At 36.6% G+C, this 20,307-nt stretch overlaps 1 pseudogene; it reads right to left on the bottom strand.

The window, feature by feature from the left end:
* LOC143641966 (protein TFG pseudogene) lies at positions 1–1,188 on the bottom strand (annotated as a pseudogene).
* Positions 1,189–20,307: the final 19,119 nt, after the last annotated feature.

The raw sequence follows: 20,307 nt of genomic DNA, 5'->3' as shown, positions 1-20,307 counted from the left end.
TTATGGATACCCAGATCCAGGTTGGGTATAGCCCTGACCAAAATTATGTGCATAAGGGTCAGGCCCACTTGGAGGAGGGGCCATGGTACTTCCAGAAGGTGTAGTAAAACTTGGTCTTGGTTGATAAGCCCTAGGTTGGTTTGGAGCCATTCCAGGCTGAGAGGCAGGGGCCACGGTATAATTAGTAGGCTGAGACATTTGGGTAGGATAATGGCTCACCTGGTACTGCTGTGGTGGTTGAGCAGTCAGTTGCTGAGGCTGACCAGAAAATGTAGGAGCTGGTGCCTGGGAAGTTGGTTGCTAGCCATATCCCTGGAACTGCTGAGGTTGTGGGGTCCAGTCTACTGACTATAGCTAGCTGAATACTGCATACCATACTTCTGAGGTGGCTGAGGTGGAGCTTGAGGCTGTTGGGCACCATAGCGGGCTTGCTGCTGGTACTGTTGGCACATCTGACCTTCAATCTGACCTGCTTGTGTTTGGGCTCCTGTATATGGAGGCTGTTGTAGCCGAACTCCTGGTGGGTGAGCTGCTGAAGAGGAGGAAGCAATGCTGTGGGGCCTTCCTGAACGGTCATCTGTAGGAGCACTGGGTGGCCCTGAAATCTGATCATCTGTTAAATCAAATGCTGACATTACATTTTTATTGATTTCATCTTGGTTTTTCAAAGGATCAAAAGCTGACATACTTGCTGCCACAACCTGAGTAGACTGTTTTCCAAAAGAATCAGAAGCAGCAGGCTTTTCTTCCCTACCATCCACAGTATCATTTTCAGGAATATTGGTGGAAGATCCTGGTTCTCCAGGTGGTTCCAAACTATCCAATAAATGGTTAACTTTATTCCTAAGTTCTATCAGTTCTTGACGGAGAAATTTCACCTGACTTGATTCAAGGAGTCTTGGTTGGCCATTAACAAATAATGTCAGTTTCAGTATCCTACTACACTGAATAGCAAAGGAAAGTCAGAACTATCAAAAATTGTTATAAGATCTCCATTTTCATCTTTATACTTTATTGTAACTTCATCATTACTTAGAAGTTTTCTTCTGAAAACTTGATGCATCATTAGCACTAATTCATCATATCTTCATAAGTAATATCTTCATTATGAATGGGAATTCTTCGAATATCCTCCCTAAGTTGAGCTTTGATAATTATCTTCCCTCTTAGGTCCAACTGTCCATTCATGATGGACTCCAGGATATTCTTATATAACTCTAGAGAAAGACGGCTTACAAGGCCATTGCCTTTGCTCGGGACTCCGTTGACAGGCTGATGAGAGTCCACCACCATAGACCCTCTGCAGCCACTGCACCTAGCTCGCAGGCTGCCGTGGGCCCCAGCGAATCACACAGACCCAACTAGCCTAGCCCCTGCCCCCTTTTTTAACATGTGTATTGGAACGATTTTATTTAAGTACACTGGGCCCCACCAGGCAATGTGGTTTGTGCAAGGCTGTGCGAGGGATGGGTTTGAGCTAAGAGAAGGTGGGTGAGCTGGATAAGCACACTGCAGTCTGTGGGTTGCCACATTGCTTTCACACACCTGCTTTGGCCCACATCTGGCAGGGGCCTTTGGTCATAGGATGGCGTAGGGGAAGAATACTGCCTGGAATCTAAGATTAGGTTGGGACTTGGTGTCACAGGTGAGGGTCCCAGTGAAGACAGGCTCCCCCAGCTTTGTATTATTTGGGTTAATACATCCCTTAGTTGCTGCAGTCTGGCTGGGCACAAAATCACAAGCCACTCACAGCCATGAAGATTCAAACAGCAATTCTTTATTCCCGAACTCTCACCAGCACTCTACACGCACGTTCTGGGGAAAATCCACACCTCCACTGGGCTCTGCATCTCAATTACTCTCTGAATCCCACAAGAACTCAATGGGAACTCAAGGAGCAGGCGGTGCCCGAGGCAGCAGGATACGCCCTATTCCCAGCAGGGTCCACCTTAAACCCGGAACCGCCCTAAACCCAAGGAGCAGGCGCCTAAGGCAGCAGGATACTCCCTATTCCCAGCAGGATACACCCTAAACCTGGACCCACCCTAATCCAGCAGGATCCTCCCTAAACCCGGATCTACCCTGGTCATTGAGCAGGGTCACCTTTCTCAAACATTCATGCAATGTCACTGCAAATGACCTGGGTCCAAGGCAAGCCCATTTCCACAATGGAGAGTCCTCCCACTAAGCAACATTGGGTAGGCTGACAAAGAAATCGCCATGTGTCATTCCTACTTGGCTATGGCTCTCAGCACTTAGTAGTGGTCACTACTTGAGCCACTATTAAGGGCCAGGCCTGAGCCCTCCTGGCACTCTGGTCTGGCCCCTTTCCTGCACTCCCTTCCCAAATGGGTCCAAAGATGAGAACAGCACATGATCAACCCAGAGGGGGCATTCCTGCCCTTCAACCTAGTCCCTCTACTCAGCTACAGTGCAAAAGGCAACTTGGTTAACTGCAGCTTTTTCCAGTCTCATGGAGACTGTGTCCCTAATGCCCCTCTCTTGCAAGGGGCCTCTGCTGAAGAGTGATTCTGCCTCCTATTTCAGAAAACCCAACCAGAAACGAGACTGTTGGTTTCAAGGTGGTGAGTAAGTGCAGGAGGGAGGGAAAAAAAGCGGCTGGTGAGGAGAGTGTAACCTTCAACCCTGAACGGTCCTGAGGCCTATGGATACTGTTAGTTCACCATCAGTCGGGAGTGGCGAGGCCCTGGATGCTACACTAAACCTAGGTGCTGTAAACATTAGTGTGAGCATAGTGACTAGTAGGCAGGAAGTAGTGAGCCCCCTCACCAGTCCCCTTACTGAACAAACACTTCAATAAATAAAATTGTTAAGATGGAATTGACACTAGGATGGATGAGAAGCGAGTGATAAGACCAGAGCCAACAGGCTCCTTAAATTCTCCCAAAACCCTCTGGATGGAACTGGAGCTTGAAGCATTAATTCTGCAGCCAATCAGAGCTGGTCTCTTCAAGTGTCCAGTGTGGTCCTGGTGTCCAGGTGGACATGAGGGCTCCCTGCTTTCTCCTTACCCCAGTCTCTATAACCATAATGGAGAGCTTCTCAGCCTCCTAAACCCAAACCGCAACAAAATGAGAGGGACCTAGTCCCAGTCCCAGTCCTCAGTCCATGATCAAGAGACACCAATAGCAGAATAAGGAGCTAGGGAAGGCAGCAGCTGCCTTGGACCAGCACCTGGAGGGTAGGGTGGGGTCAGCCCAGCCTAGGCAGGACAGCATCAAGATCTCCCTCTGGTGGCCACCCGGGTCCCACACAGCCAAGCAAAAGCCCTGCTGAGGAACAAAGTGGGGTCTCTGCCAGCGCTCTTCCCTGTCAGGGGCCAGTTAGTAGTCAACCCCAGGCCTCAGGCCATCACCATCATGGGTCTGTTGCAACTCTTTAAGGACGAACTTGTCTATTCTTCCTTGCATATTTTTTTTAATATTTATTTTTTAATTGTAGTTGAACACAATACCTTTATTTTATTTATTTACTTTTATGTGGTGCTGAGGATTGAACATGCTACACAAGCGCTCTACTGCTGAGCTACAACACTACCCCCTTGCATATTCTTAATGTAAGCTTTATAATCACCTTGTCCAGTTCATTCATACCCCCCCCCACAGTCTCACATTAAATTGGAAAAATACCATAGAAGTGAGATCTTTATTATTCTGTGCTTTCCTATTTAACAACCTGACATGTGTTTATATTTGTTCAAGACAAATATCTGTCTAAAGAGTCTTGTTTTTCAAATAGTTTTCCTCACCTAGGTGTTGCTGGTTTTGAGTTAAGGCACTTTCTAGTACTTTATTTTATTTTTATACTGCAAAAGGCATATTATCTTTTATTTATAGTCTAGCTGGCCATTTTTGTGTATATGAAAGCTAATATAATTTTATTTTATATCTCTATATGGTGGGTGAACAAAAATACAATTAAGATTTGTATGATTATAAATATACATTTATTCCCTGTAAGAGTTTATCTTTAGATCCTTTTGAATTTTCTATGTACATAATAATCTGCAGGTAATGGCAGTTGCATCTGTTACTTTCTAATCACTCTATTTTTTTTTCTGGATAAAATATGCTAGTATAAGCAAAAATCCTGGTTTTACTTCTGATATCCAAGTGCAAGGTTTCAATATTTCTTCATTAAGTTTCCTTTTTGGTTTGTCATTTTTATAGTGCTGGTGATTTGAACCCAGGGCCTCTACTGAGCTACAGCCCCAGCCCTTTGATAAGTAAGTTTACTGATTCTTCCTTTCTATCTTCCTAGTTTTTGTTTGTTTGCTTTGGCACTGGGAATTGAACCCAGAATGCTTTACCACTGAGCTACATCCCAGTATGTTTTATTTCTACTTTTTATTTTGAGACAGGGTCTTGCTTAGTTGCTGAGGGTCTTGTTAGGTTGTTGAGGCTGGCCTTGAACTTGCATCAGCTTCCAAAGTCACTGGAATTACTGGCATTTGCCACCACATCCAGCTATTTGGTTCTTCATATAAGATCAATACTGCAATCCTGGGCTAAAACCAACTTAGTTTATAAAACTTTAAAAAAATTTGATTGATCTAAATTTCCCATATTTTAAAGAATATTTTACTTAAATGCATAAGGAAAATGGACTTTGAATCATCTTTTTCAATTTAACCTTGGAAAGTTTTGGTATCTGGATTTTGCTAGCCTCATTATTTGTAGCGAATGAATATATGTATTTATATATATAATATAAAATATATATGTTTATTATATATTTATATAATTTTCTACATTTTCTTTGTAATTTTCTTTACACATATATACATATATGTATATATATATACATATGTTTTTATATATACATATATAAAAAATACTCTGTTACGGTTTAGATATGAAGTGTCCCCCAAAAGCTCATTGTGAGATAATGCAAGAAAGTTCAGAGGGGAAATTATTAGATTATGAGAATCTTAACCTAAGTAGTGCATTAATTCACTGATAGGGATTAACTGTGGGCAGGTAGGGTGAGGTGCATCATCTGGGGTGTGCCTTTGTGGTATATATTTGTCAAGGGTAAAGGGAGTCTCTCTCTGCTTCCCAATGCAATGTCCTGAGCCACTTTGCTCTACCACATTCTTCTGCCATGGTGTCCTGCCTTACTTTGAATCCTGAGGAATGGAATCAGCCATCTATGGACAATGCAGGGAGACACCATCTCAAAAATTATATTTAAAAAGGGCATTGGGGGGATGGGGCTGTGGTTCAGTGGCAGAACACTTGCCTAGCATGTGTGAGAAATGGTTCAATCCTTAGCACTGCATACAAAAAAATAAATAAAACAAAGGCATACTGTCCATCTACCACTACAAAAGAATTTTAAAAAAATGGCTAGTATGCACAAGGCCCTGGGTTCAATCCTTAGAACGGAAAAAAATGTTGGTATTATTTTTCCACAACTGTTTGATAACTTCCAGGGTTAAGAAATCAGTCCTGCATTGTTTTTATTGGAAGGCTAATTCATCTATATTTAAATGTTTGTAGGGCTCTTCATAGTTTCTTAGCCTATTTCAAGTATGATAGTTGGAAATTTTTTAGTTCTGATTTTTTTGCTATTTTATTTACAATTAGTTTTATCAAGGATTTATCAATTTTTAACCTTGAAAGGTTTTGATATCTGAATTTTTATTGATTTTTTTAAAAAATAATGATAGTGGAATGTATTACAATTCTTATTACACATATATAGCACAACTTTTCATATCCCTGGTTGTATATAAAGTATGTTCACACCAATTCGTGTCTTTATATATGTACTTTGGATAATGATGTCCATCACATTCTACCATCCTTGCTAATCCCCTGCCCCCCCGTTCCCTCCCACCCCTCTGCCCCCTAGAATTCATCTATTCCTCCCATGCTCCCCTTCTCTACCCTATTATGAGTCAGCTTCCTTATATCAGAGAAAACATTCAACATTTGTTTTTTGGGGATTGGCTAACATCACTTAGCATTATCTTCTCCAATGCCATCCATTTATCTGCAAATGATTTAATTCTCTTTTGTTGCTGAGTAAACTCCCATTGTGTATATATACCACTTTTTTTTAATCCATTCATCCACTGATGGGCATCTAGGTTGGCTCCACAGTTTAGCTATTGTGAATTGTGCTGCTATAAACATTGATATGGCTGTGTCCCTGTAGTATGCTGTTTTTAAGTCTTTTGGGTAGAGACCCTGATAGCTGGGTCAAATGGGGGAATTTTGATAGCCTCATAAAATTATCTGGGGAGTGTAGATAATACTCTGACAAAGCTTCATAAAAATTGGTATTAAAAAAGTTAATTTCTCATATTTTATGTTTACTTTCTATTAATTTCTACTTTTTCTTTATAGCTTTCTTTTTTCCATTACATATGAAAAATATAAAGATATACTATGTTCATAGATTGGAAACAATATTGCAACATTATCCCAACTAAAATTTCAGCAAATTTGGTATGTTGTGAAATTTGACAAGTTGATTCTATGCTTTATGTGCTCAGTATGGCCAAACTAAAATAGAAATTACACACTGTGGAACATATGTGCATTTTATATGACAGAAAAATATATTAGTTTTTTTAATGCTTTCAAATCAATGAGAAAAATATCAAAAAACAAATTTTAAAACATGCAAAACAAATAATAGTTGAGTCACAGATATGACTAAATAAATGGGTTTTAAACATAGATATGATGTTGAAATATTCACTTAAACCATGCAAATTGAGCATTATTAAAGTAAAAATGTATAGAATCCCTACAAAACTTGATATACCCTTAAGTTTGCAGAAAATTTAGTAATGATGAAGTAAATCAGACAAAAATTAGTAAGGGTGAATAAACATTTGAAAAATACAATAAACAAGCTTGAATTACCACATTATAGCATAATTGCCACCACCATATTAACTTATATTAACAAATATTTTGTGTATCCTAATCTTGCACCAAATAGAGATTATTAATAAATGATTTTAAGTAATACCAGCACATATTATTTTTAAAAAGCTTCCCATGATTCTATTCTACTTTTTGAAAAAAGTAGCATAAAATCTGCAATGATTATGCAGTGAAATACAATGAGTATACCTATGACTGCACTCAATTAGAGACCATATAATTTTTTTTCCCCAAAGTTGTAAGGTACCAAACCTCAAATCCAATCTCAAAGAATACCAAATAATATATTTAATATACATAAGAAGATAGTCTTTAATGACTATTTAAAGATAAAAATCAATGGTAAAATATAGCTAAAAAGCCATATTCCTTTGGAAGTGAAAAAACACACTGCTAAATAATTCAAGGGGTTGTGGAATAGCAATAGAAATAATGAAATATATATGAGTGAATGATAAATAATGACTACATATCAATACCTGAGTGATGTTGCTAAAATAATAATTAAAGGAAAATTTAAAACTTCAAGGGCATCCATTAGAATAGAAGAAAGATTGACCATTATTGAACTAATTTTTCAAATCAAAGTGTAGAAAAAAGATAAAAGAACCTTGATGAAAAAGAGAAAAACAGATAAAACACAAACAGATACTAGTGAAATATGAAGCAAAGAAGTTGTGCAGATGTCAACCAAGCTGAGAACTAGTTTCTTAGACTAGTTATTTACTAGACATCAGCAAGACTTATCAAAGAAAAGAAAGAAGATGCCAATAAATCATATTAGAAGGACCATATCATCAGATCAAGCAGTAGATGAAAAGTTATAAAAGATGAGACAAAAAGTTTGTCATTACAGTGAAAAAATTAAATACATAATTCTCCACAGCATATATATAAAGTGCAGTCCAATTAAAGTTACAGGAATTAAATTCTGAACCTCACCTACATTCTCTCATCAAATGGCAAACTTACAGTGTTTCATGTAAGGCTTATAACACTTTCTAATAATAAAGAGATTAGCATTTTAATCAAATTGTTTCATAGAATATATAGAGAAGCAAAGGTATTCAACTGATGTCGTGAGGCTAATAAAAACCCTCATGCCAAAACCTTCAAATATAGACTATTTCATTTTAATTAAATATAGTAATGTGGGGGAAGTCACAATACGAAAATATAGGGTTCATCCCAAAAATAGTTTAACTGAAAAAATTTCTCAGTGTAATGTATAGCATTAACAAAATGACAAGAACAATAGATTTGATTATTTCAATCATTTTTGGAAATGTTCATAAAGGCCATTTCTTATAAAAAGTTCATTATAATAGCAGAGAATTTAACCTGACTTATGCTATGATCATTTCTTTTTAACAATATCCTAGATCTCACCAAAAGCAATGAGAAAAGAGTCATATGAATTAGAAAGAAGCAGGAGAGTTGCCATTTATAGACAAGTTTATTTTTTTACATAATTCCTCAAAGAATCTAAAGATAACACATTTAGAACTAACTATTCACTGAGCTCAAGTTGTCAGTTTCTATATTCAAGCTCAATCTACAAAAATCAACAAAGTACCAACACATCGACAATAATTATTAATTTTATCTTCATTTAATCCTTCCTGACTGGGCTTCTTTTATGTGGATCAGAGTTTCTAAACTATCATTTTTCTTCTCTCTTGTGAACTTATTTTAACATTTCTTGCAAGACAGGTCTATTCATGACAAATTTATTTAATTTTTGTTTGTCTAAGTAAGTCTTCACTTCTTTTTTGTGAAGAATGAATTTACTGAGTACAGAGTTCTAGCTTGGCTTTTTTTTTTTTTTCAAAACTAAACACGTCAATCCAGTCTTCTTGCTTGAATGTTTTCTGAGGAGGTATCAGATATCAATCTTATCCTTGTTTCTCTATGGGTGATTTTGCTTTGTTTTGTTTTTGTTTGTCCTCTGATAACTTTTCAAGATTTCCTTCTTGTCTTCAGTTTTCTGCTATTTGAATATGACATACCTAAGTAAGGTCCTGTCCCCCACATTCATTGGGTGTGGTGCTCTTTGAGCTTCTTGGATTGGTGGTTGGTGATGTGGAGTTGGTTTTTAATTCTGGAAAGTTCTCAGTCATTATTACCTCAAATAGTTTCTGTCTTCCTTTCTCTCTTTCTTCTATTTCTGGCACTTTCATTATATATTTGTTTTACTTTTTGTAATTGTCAAACACTTCTTGAGTATTTTGTTCTAACTTTCTTGTTAAAAAAATTTTGTTTTTGGTTGTTGTTGTTTATGTTTGTATTTCAGCTTTGGAAGTTTTTGGTATTTCCTCAAGTTCACTGATTCTTTCCTCTACTGGGTCCAGTATACTTAGGAGCCTAGCAAAGATGCACTTTGTAACTATTATGGTGTTTTTGATCTCTAGCATTTCTTTGTGATTCTCAAGAGTTTGCAACTCCTTGGTTACATTATATATCTGTTCTTGCATATTGTCCACTTTTCAGTTAGAACCGTGACATATTACTCATTGCTGATTTTGATTCCTGGTCTGATAATTTCCACAAATTTTTGAGTCTGGTTCTTATGCTTGCTCTGTTCCTTCAAACTGTGCTTTGTCTTTTATTATGACACATAGATTTTATTGAAAGTCAATGCTATAGTTTGAATCTAAAATGCTCCCCAAAGTTCCATATGTTAAGTGCCACTATGTGGCATTATTGGGAAGTGGTAGAATATTTAAGAAGTGTGGCCTAATAGAAGGAAGATAGATCATTGATGATATGCCCATGAAAGGAATATTGGAACTCTGGCCCCATCCTGTCTCTCTCTTTGCTTCCCAGAGGAAACTTCCTCTACCAGGCATACGTGCAAAGAGAGAGACTGAAAGTTCTGAAACTATATGTCAAAATAAACCTTTTCCCTTATTAAATTGTTTATCTCAGGTATTTTATCATAGTGACAGAAAACTATTAATACAGCCAGGCATGGAAAAGGTAACTGAGATAGATAAATGAAGCCTTTTTGTGAGGTTTTACATTTATCTGGCTATAAGTTAGGCTACATTTACTGTGTGCTGTATTGTAGATGTCATAGGCTAGAATTTCTTCTTGTGTCCTTGTTTGTACCCCCCCCCCCCTCTCTCTCTCTCTCTCTCTCTCTCTCTCTCTCTCTCTCTCTTTCTCTCTTTGGTGGTGTGGAGCAAAGGTTTCCTAGAGACTCTTTTAAATAAGGCCTTGGGCATCCATTTCTTCAAGTAGTATTTCCATTATAATACAGGAGCCTTATTAATGTACTGGTAAGATGTGGGTGGAAGGGAAACATTTTATAGTTCTATAGTTAGGTCTCAGTATTTTAGAGATCCTGTGCCCTTGGACTCTGACCTTCACAACTGCTTCTTAGGCTCCTCCTGGTTTGGGTGAGACAGACTGGCTAGAGGGAAGTAGCACTGATATTTCCCTTCCCTCAGGCCACTTAGTCTCCCATAAAGCCAAAGCCCATCCTTGGGCAGTTGGTAAATACTCTCCCATTAGGGCAGACCTTGTTAAGGTCAGAATTCTCTGAGAACATTTCAGAGTAGCTACTCTTCCTTTCCTGCTGTTTGAATTTAAGAGATTTTTTCTGTAACTTTCACTATGAGAACTTAGTAGGGCTCATGGAGGTAAAATTCAAGAAAGTGACATCTTCCCAAGGCAAGGTTCCCTTTGGGTTTTTAACTTTTAAATTTGTCTCTAGTTATTCATCAATGACAGTGTGGCTTTTCCTACCCTGGTACTGGCCACAGGGGTAGTTTCTGCTTCAAGGTTTTTGCTCCAGTAATATTGCCTGTCCACCCCTTCAATTTTTTAGGGCAATGGTTTTCTCTGTGACTCCAATTCTCTTGTGGATTTAAGAAGAGGTGATTTTCAGTTTTGTTAACTGTGTTCTTTTATTTAGGACAGAAATGATGATTTCTAAGCTCCTTAAATTCCTGACTAGAAACTGAAAGTCTGGCATTTTTGTTTAACAAAATAATTATTTAAAAATTTGTGCCATACCATGCTGGTGGGAGATGACATGAAGATCATGTGATATGTCAACCAAGAATAAAATTTAGCCTGGTTGAGAACAAAGAGAAATCACATTTCTTTGGGGCTGATTAGAATTGCATTCTAGGAGACAGAAATGTAAGTAGTCTTGAATTGTGTCCTGAGGCTTCACAAAATAGTGGATGTATTTATAGATTTAAACTGCAAGGTGGGTTGGCAATCATATCACTTGTACTTGTTAATCAGGAATTATGATTGGTACTGGCAAAAGTTAAGGTGTCTGGTAACAAAGGGGTTGGTCTCTGGGTAGTTTTGGGGGAGGAGCCTATTCTACAGAAGGCTAGCAGAGGTTATTAATGTTTCAGGAAACCTATGGCTCAGTTTGGCCCAATCCAAAGATAAACTCACTTCCTGGGTAGATATGGCTGCTGCCCAGTTCAAATGTCAGCTCCCAGGGGGACACTGAAACCTGATCCTCCAGTGGATTGTAGGTTTTTAGTCAAGTGCCCTGAACAAAAGTTACTCCATCTTGATTTTCTTCCTTGACACATACTAGAATATTATGCAGGCTGTTCTGACTACATGTGCACATGTAGAATCTATCTCCAATGAATCTATCTACAATGAATTTCCAGCAAGGATTTTGGAATTCATATAGAAACATAAACACATGAAAATAACGAAAAAAGGGAGAAATACATAGCAAGAATTACTAAAAAACTTTAAAAACTAAGGCATTAGCATGTGCATAGATAGCCAGATCAGTGGACAAAAATGGGGAGACCAGAATGAAAACCATAAAAAGTGTGGTAACAGGCCAAATAAAAACAAATCTGGCCTTAGTGAGGTGACATTTTATTTTTTAAAAAATTATGGGAGGGGTGGGGATACAAGTTGTGGAAGAGAGTTGTTGGATGTCTATAACTATGTGTTCCTAATCTGCAGATTCAGTCAACTAAAGGTAGAAAGAGAGAAAGAAAGAAAATTATGCCTGTACTAAACAGTATATATGTTTCCACTTCATCATTATTCCCTAAATAATATAGCATGACAACTATTTACATAGCATTTGCTGTTTATAAGGTATTTTAAGTAGTCTAGAAATGATTTAGAGTGTAAGGGAGGATGTGTACAGATTTTTTGCAAATTCCATGCCATTTGAGCATCCATGGATTTTGTTATCCAAGGGGGTGCTGGTACCAATTCCTCCAACACATTACAATTGGGGAAGTGGAATATTCAAATAAGTATGATGCTCTGACTGTAAGATCTTGAAAGGGTCATAAGAATTAGGCTAAAAGGGAGGTAACACCAGCAAGATGGAAAAAGAATGGTTTCCAGTGTGCTCACTCCCTCACAGAAAGCCAATTTAAACAACTGCCCATGTATGAAAATACCTTCACAAGAGCTAAAGAATAAGAAGAAACAAATTAAAGAAGGCAGGAAGGCAATTTTACATAATCCTTGTCACCCTTCTCCAAAGGCCACCACCACCACAGAGAGAAATACCATCTACAAGGAAGGAGAATGAAGTGAACGTCTGACTTTGCTGTGGATCCAAACACCAGGCCCACCCCAGTGGCTTAGCCAGGCCAACCATTGTAGCCACAGGTTCCAGAAAATCATTTGGAGGAATTTGAAAGATCTACATCTGACCTTGTCATAGGTAAATAAGGGGACATCACTGAGCCTCATCTAACTCATTGGGAGAAGGTAGTTGTTTATAGTAGGTGCTTTCTTAGAACAAAAGGTGAGAAAACTTTTTTGTAGCCTCTCCCCGCCCCCCACCCAGGATCACTAGTTTCAGGAAAATTCAACAATTGTGCAAGACAGAAAGGAAAAAAGGCTTTTTGGAAAAAAGGCTTATTATTCCAAAAATAGTTCTGGAGCAATTGGCTTTATGCATAAAATTTTTAAAAAATAATTTAAAAACATGTAATACCCTGGCAAACCATAAATAAAACATGATTCCAGAAGAATTAGAAACTTAAATGAGACTTCTATTTTCAGCAACTTGGCAGACTAGATAGTCTGGAAAATTTCTCATCATGAAACTTCTAGAAATGATGAGTAAAAAAATAGGAAGATACACAAAACAGGCTTAATAAGAGATACAGCATAACGAACACTATATACTCTATGGTGTTCATTAGGCTGTATCTCTTATTAAGCCTGTTAATAACATATATATATATATATATATATATATATATATATATATACACTATATATATAGTATTTAAACTTTATATATTGTTAAATATGTTTACGATATATGTATATATAAGTGTGTTGATTACATACATATCCAACCCCTATATCCATGGTGATACATTACAGGACTGTCCCCCTCAATTGGATGCTTGTAACTGAGGATAGCATTGAACCCCATAATATAATGCTTTTTCTATCTTAAATCAGAATTTATCATACATTGTGGATGTAACATTAGCAGTTTAAGGTGCAATAGCAAAAGTAGCACACATTTTTCCTTCTTCACATTTTCACAGATAGATTTGTTCTTACTATAGAGCTTAGTAACCTAAGCATATATTTCTTCTTTCCTTATTAAGTCATGAACTTTTATGTTTTAATTTAAAGGAAGCACTGTGAAGCTTGTCTTTGTCATATCTGAGTTGGAAAGAGCACTATTCTCAGGCTTTTAGGCTATTGTTAAGTAAAACAAGAATTACTTGGACACAAGCAATACTACAGTATTCAACCTGATAAGAGAGCTAACTACTAAGTGACAAGTTGGCAGGTACTATATATAGTGTGGATACACTGGACAAAAGAATAATTCCTGTCCTGGAAGGAGAGTGGGACAGTACAAGATTTCACTATGCTACTTAGAATGATGTACAATTAAAACTTATAAATTGTTTATTTCTGAAAACATCCGTTTTAATTTTTTCAGACCACAGTTGACCAGGGATAACTCAAACTGTGGAAAGTGAAATTACAGATAAGAAAGAATTGATGTATGTCTTCAAACTGGGCAAAATGAAGAGTCATTTAACTTATAAGTTAATCATGACCAGAAACAATATAAAATCAGTAGATGTTAAGTACTGATAAAAAATAACTGGCAACTCTTCTAGACTCTGAAACTGAGAATTTTGTAATCCCTGAAACTATCTTTGAAGACCTGTGGGCCTGTTTTTATTCTTTGTGATGAATTTTGAAAAGTAGTTTTTAGGGTATTACTTATTTTAGGACTATTCACATTTTCTACTGATCTTTAAGTCATTTTTTTTTTGTAATTTGTATCTAGGAATTTGTGCATTCATCTGGATTATCTACTCTTTTGGCAGAAAGGTGTTGGTGGTATTTCCTCATAGTCTTTTTATTTCTGTAAGCTCACCCATGATGTCTTTTCCTTTGTTCATGATTGTCTTTTCCTTTTGTTTCTTTCCTTTTTTGTGGGGGAGGGAGATACCAGGGATTGAACTCAAGGGCACTTGACAACTGAGCCACATCCTCAACCCCAGTCTCCATAAACTTTCAGCAATATTGTTGACTTTTTAAAAATTTTATTTCATTGATATTCTCTATTATTTTCTTTTGTCTAATTGGTGTCCTCTTTTATTTCAAAAATTTCCTTTCTTCTGTTTATTGAAGATATAGTTTTCTCTTCTGTGCTAGTTATTTCAATGTTAGGAAAGTTAAGATGTTTACAAGAAGTTTCTTCCTTTTTAATAAAGCCACTTAAAACTACAACTTTGCCTCTAAGCCCTGCTTTAGCTTCATTTCATTAATTTTGATATGCTCTTGTTTCATGTAGTCTGTTATTAGCCTAGTCACTTCAGCTCTCTTAGAATTATCATTTTCATGGGTATCTTTTTCCATTCTATTACTATCAACTTATTTATATCTTGGGTCAAACATGTGTTTCTTAGGACTTATTATTTGTATCTAGTGCGAAAATCTCAGATTATTTTTTTTAAATTGACATGTTCAATCTATTTACAGTTTTTGTGGTACAGGTGATTTAACCATGGGCATTCTACCACTGAACTACAACCTTAGTCCATTTCTATTTTTATTTTGAGACAGGATCTTGCTAAGCTTCCCAGGCTGACCTTGAACTTGTGATTCTCCTGCCTCAGGCAATTACAGAATGTGTTCCTGCACCTGGCTCCATTAACTTATTTATGTGATGGAAGCTTGCATCTTAATATTTGATTTGTATGTCTTTCTAATTCCCCTGTGGCTTCTTTACTGTCATTTTTTTGTGGTAAATATTTTTTCTTGCACCATTTGATTCCTTTGTTATAACTATTGTTTTTGGGTTACTTTAAAGGTGATTTTCTTAATGATTTATCTGAGAATTATAATATGTATCTTAATTTACTACAATCTATTTAATACTAATATTAACTTAATTCCAGTAAAATACACATATTTGGCTCTAATAGAGCTCTATTACCCTTCTTTTTCATGACATTTTTGCTATTATATATCTATCTATTTGTGCTATTTTTGCCATTTGTATATTATCATCTATTGATAAATGATAATGCTAAAATGTTAATTTATCTACCTATCTATTCATGTATCATTTATCAATATGTGATAATCTACAGTAATAAATATAGTATTATAATCATTATGTACAATTTTCTTTAAGAGAAGAATATAATAAATGATACATTTAAACTGTTTTTATGTTTACCTATGTAATTTTTTAAAAATGCTGACTTAATTTCTCATGTGTCAAGTCACTGGTGACATTTCTTTTCAGTCTTTGTTTATCTGGGAATGTCTTTATTTTTATCTTTATTTTGTTATTATTTTTTTTAATCTTTATTTTTGAAGGATAGTTTTGTTGACTACAGAATACTAGGCTGACTTTTTTCCTTTCAATACATTGCTTTCTAGCTTCTATTGTTTATGATGGAAATTCTCATCAGAATAAAATGTTAATTTTATTGTGGCTTCTTGTACTTAAGGAGTCATTTTTCTCTTGCTGCTTTCAAATATTTGTCTTTAAACTGTTTATGTTTTTCTAGGTGTGAATTTCTTTGAAATTTTCTTTAACTTCTTACATGTGTAGATTAATTTTAAACAATTTGAGATGCTTTTTATCTATTATGTCTTCAAGTATTTTTCACCTCTTTCTCTCTTCTCTGAGGGCTCTGTTCAATTTTTTAAAATATTCCTTTTGTTATTCAGATTAGATGATCTGTATTATCTCTCCTCTAGTTTCACTATTATATCTTCTGCCAACACAAATCTGTGGTTGAATTTTTCAACCCCAGAATTTTCATTTGTTTGTCTTTTGTTTAGATCTTTTTTTATTTGTTGTTCAAAACATTACAAAGCTCTTGACATATCATATTTCATACATTAGATTCAAGTGGGTTATGAACTCCCATTTCTACCCCAAATACAGATTACAGAATCACATTGGTTACACATGCACACTTTTACACAATGCCATATTAGTAACTGTTGTATTCTACTACCTTTCCTATCCTCTACTATCCCCCCTCCCCTCCCCTCCCCTCCCATCTTATCTCTCTACCCCATCTACTGTAATTCATTTCTCTGCTTGAGTTTTTTCCCATTCCCCTCAAAACCTCTTATATGTAATTTTGTATAACAATGAGGGTCTCCTTCCATTTCCATGCAATTTCCCTTTTCTCTCCCTTTCCCTCCAACCTCATGTCTCTGTTTAATGTTAATCTTTTCCTCCTGCTCTTCCTCCCTGCTCTGTTCTTAGTTGCTCTCATTATATCAAAGAAGACATTTGACATTTGTTTTTTAGGGATTAGCTAGCTTCACTTAGCATAATCTGCTCTAATGCCATCCATTTCCCTGCAAATTCCATGATTTTGTCATTTTTTGGTGCTGCGTAATACCCCATTGTGTATAAATGCCACATTTTTTTTTATCCATTCATCTATTGAAAGGCATCTGGGTTGGTTCCACAGTCTAGATATTGTGAATTGTGCTGCTATGAACATTGATGTGGCAGTATCCCTGTAGTACGTTCTTTTAAGGTCTTCAGGGAATAGTCCGAGAAGAGCAATAGCTTTCCCAGGAATCTCCATACTGCTTTCCAAATTGGCCACACAAATTATTAGTCCCACCAGCAATGTACAAGAGTACCCTTTTCCCCACATCCTCGCCAGCACTTGTTGTTGTTTGACTTCATAATGGCTGCCAATCTTACTGAAGTGAGATGGTATCTTAGGGTGGTTTCGATTTGCATTTCTCTGATTGCTAGAGATGGTGAGCATTTTTTCATGTACTTGTTGATTGATTGTATGTCCTCCTCTGAGAAGTGTCTGTTCAGGTCCTTGGCCCATTTGTTGATTGGGTTATTTGTTGTCTTATTGTTTAATTTTTTGAGTTCTTTGTATACTCTGGATATTAGGGCTCTATCTGAAGTGTGAGGAGTAAAAATTTGTTCCCATGATGTAGGCTCCCTATTTACCTCTCTTATTGTTTCTCTTGCTGAGAAAAAACTTTTTAGTTTAAGTAAGTCCCATTTGTTGATTCTTGTTATTAACTCTGTGCTATGGGTGTCCTATTAAGGAATTTGGAGCCTGAACCCACAATATGTAGATCGGAGCCAACTTTTTCTTCTATCAGACGCAGAGTCTCTGATTTGATATCAAGCTCCTTGATCCATTTTGAGTTAACTTTTGTGCATGGTGAGAGAAGGGGATTCAGTTTCATTTTGTTGCGTATGGATTTCCAGTTTTCCCAGCACCATTTGTTGAAGATGCTATCCTTCCTCCATTGTATGCTTTTAGCCCCTCTATCAAATATAAGATAGTTGTAACTTTGTGGATTAGTCTCTGTGTCCTCTATTCTGTACCATTGGTCCACCTGCCTGTTTTGGTACCAGTACCATGCTGTTTTTGTTACTATTGCTCTGTAGTATAGTTTGAAATCTGGTATCGCTATGCCGCCCGATTCACACTTCCTGCTTAGAGTTGTTTTTGCTATTCTGGGTCTTTTATTTTTCCATATGAATTTCATGATTGCTTTCTCTATTTCTACAAGAAATGCCATTGGGATTTTGATTGGCATTGCATTAAACCTATAGAAAACTTTTGGTAATATCGCCATTTTGATGATGTTAGTTCTGCCTATCCATGAACAGGATATATTTTTCCATCTTCTAAAATCTTCTTCTATTTCTCTCTTTAGGGTTCTGTAGTTTTCATTGTATAAATCTATCACCTCTTTTGTTAGGTTGATTCCCAATATTTTAATTTTTTGAGGATATTGTGAATGGAGTGTTTTTCCTCATTTCCGTTTCAGAAGTTTTGTCGCTGATATACAGAAATGGCTTTGATTTATGCGTGTTGATTTAATATACTGCCACTTTGTTGAATTCATTTATTAGTTCTAGTAGTTTCTTTGTAGACCCTTTTGGGTCTTCTAGGTATAGAATCATGTCATCCGCAAATAGTGATAATTTAAGTTCTTCTTTTCCTATTTTTATGCCTTTAATTTCTTTTGTCTGTCTAATTGCTCTGGCCAGTGTTTCGAGAACTATATTGAATAGAAGTAGTGATAGAGGGCATCCCTGTCTTGTTCCAGATTTTAGACGGAATGCCTTTAATTTTTCTCCATTCAGAATGATGCTAGCCTGAGGCGTAGCATAGATAGCTTTTACAATGTTGAGGTAAGTTCCTGTTATTCCTAGTTTTTCTAATGTTTTGAACATAAAGGAATGCTGTACTTTGTCAAATGCTTTTTCTATATCTCTCGAGATGATCATATGATTCTTATCTTTAAGTCTATTAATGTGGTGAATAACATTTATTGATTTCCGTATATTGAACCAGCCTTGCATCCCAGGGATGAATCCTACTTGATCATGGTGGACAATTTTTTTTGATGTGTTTGTGTATCCAATTCGCCAAAATTTTATTGAGGATTTTTGCATCTAGGTTCATTAGAGATATTGGTCTGTAGTTTTCTTTCTTTGAGGTGTGTTTGTATGGTTTCGGAATCAAGGTGATGTTGGCCTCATAGAATGAATTTGGAAGAGCTCCCTATTTTTCTATTTCCTGAAATGATTTGAAAAGTATTGGTATTAATTCTTTTTAAAGGTTTTGTAAAACTCTGCTGTATACCCATCCAGTCCTGGGCTTTTCTTGGTTGGTAGTCTTTTGATTGCTTCTTCTATTTCATCCATTGATATTGTTTCAAATTGTGTGTATCCTCCTGACTCAGTCTGGGCAAATCAAATGACTTAAGAAATTTATCGATGTCTTCACTATCTTCTATTTTATTGAAATATAGGTTTTCAAAATAATTCCTAATTATCTTCTGTATTTCTTAGCATCTGTTTACACACCTGTCACTGCCGGTTTCAATGAAGTTATCACCTCCGCTGCATTCTGGTGATGTCAGTTCTCTGCCATGGTGGTATCCCATGCAAATGGTGACAATTCGTTCCCTTTGCCAGGTGACCAATGCAATGGGTGGGTCCTGACTGGCTCTCCCAAGCCCCATTTCAATCCTGTGGCCACTTCCTATGAAGGCTCAGTTGGTATTAACCTCCGCAGGTTCAGAAGGTCTGACCAGTTGTTTTAGCAGGATCGTTTAGTGCTGAGTCACAGCAGTCTGTCTGTGAGACGCAGGCAAATGGGAGCTTGAATTCAGCCGATCCGGGCTTGGTGTGTGTTCTTGTTTCTTTTTAACATCTTGTTGAGTTCCTAGATAAGATCCTAATTCAAAAAAAAAAAAAAAGAAATTGAAGACATAGAGGAATGGGAAGAAAGATAAACATGCTAGTAAGATGTCTTCTACTTAGGGACCATCTCATAATTTTACCTTATTCTGTGTTGATAATTAATATCTTTACAGCAAAAGGAAGGTTACATTCAACTTCTTCAGGTGTCAAATCAGTGTTGACCCCTTTCTAACATGTTGAGCTCCCATAACTTGAAATGTAAGGAAGGTGTCAAAACTGAAGATCGAACACAGTGCTTCATGTATACCAGGTGAGCACTATACAACTGAGCCCCAGCCCAACCCTGAAACTGATTTTTTAATGGGTTGGGAGTATATCTCATTGGTAGAGCACTTGCCTCCTAGGTAAGCAGTCCTGGGTTTATTCTCCAACACCAAAAAAGATGATTTTTATTGTTGATTTTATCTTTTTTCATATATGACAGTGGAATCAGTGTAATAAGCATTAGAATTCTTATTACACATATAGAGCACAATTTTTTATATGTCTGTTTATAAAGTATGGTCACACTAATTCATGTCTTCATACATGTACTTTGGATAAGGATGTGTATCACATTTCACCATCATTGCTAACCCCCTGCTTCCTCCCTTCCCCTCCCACCACTCTGGCCTATCTAGAGTTCCTCTATTCTCCCATGCACCCCCTCCC

This window comes from Callospermophilus lateralis, chromosome 1 (genome assembly GCF_048772815.1).
Source record: "Callospermophilus lateralis isolate mCalLat2 chromosome 1, mCalLat2.hap1, whole genome shotgun sequence".
NCBI lineage: Eukaryota > Metazoa > Chordata > Mammalia > Rodentia > Sciuridae > Callospermophilus > Callospermophilus lateralis.
Note: the sequence above shows the minus strand (reverse complement) of the source record. Positions and strands in the feature narration are given on the sequence as shown.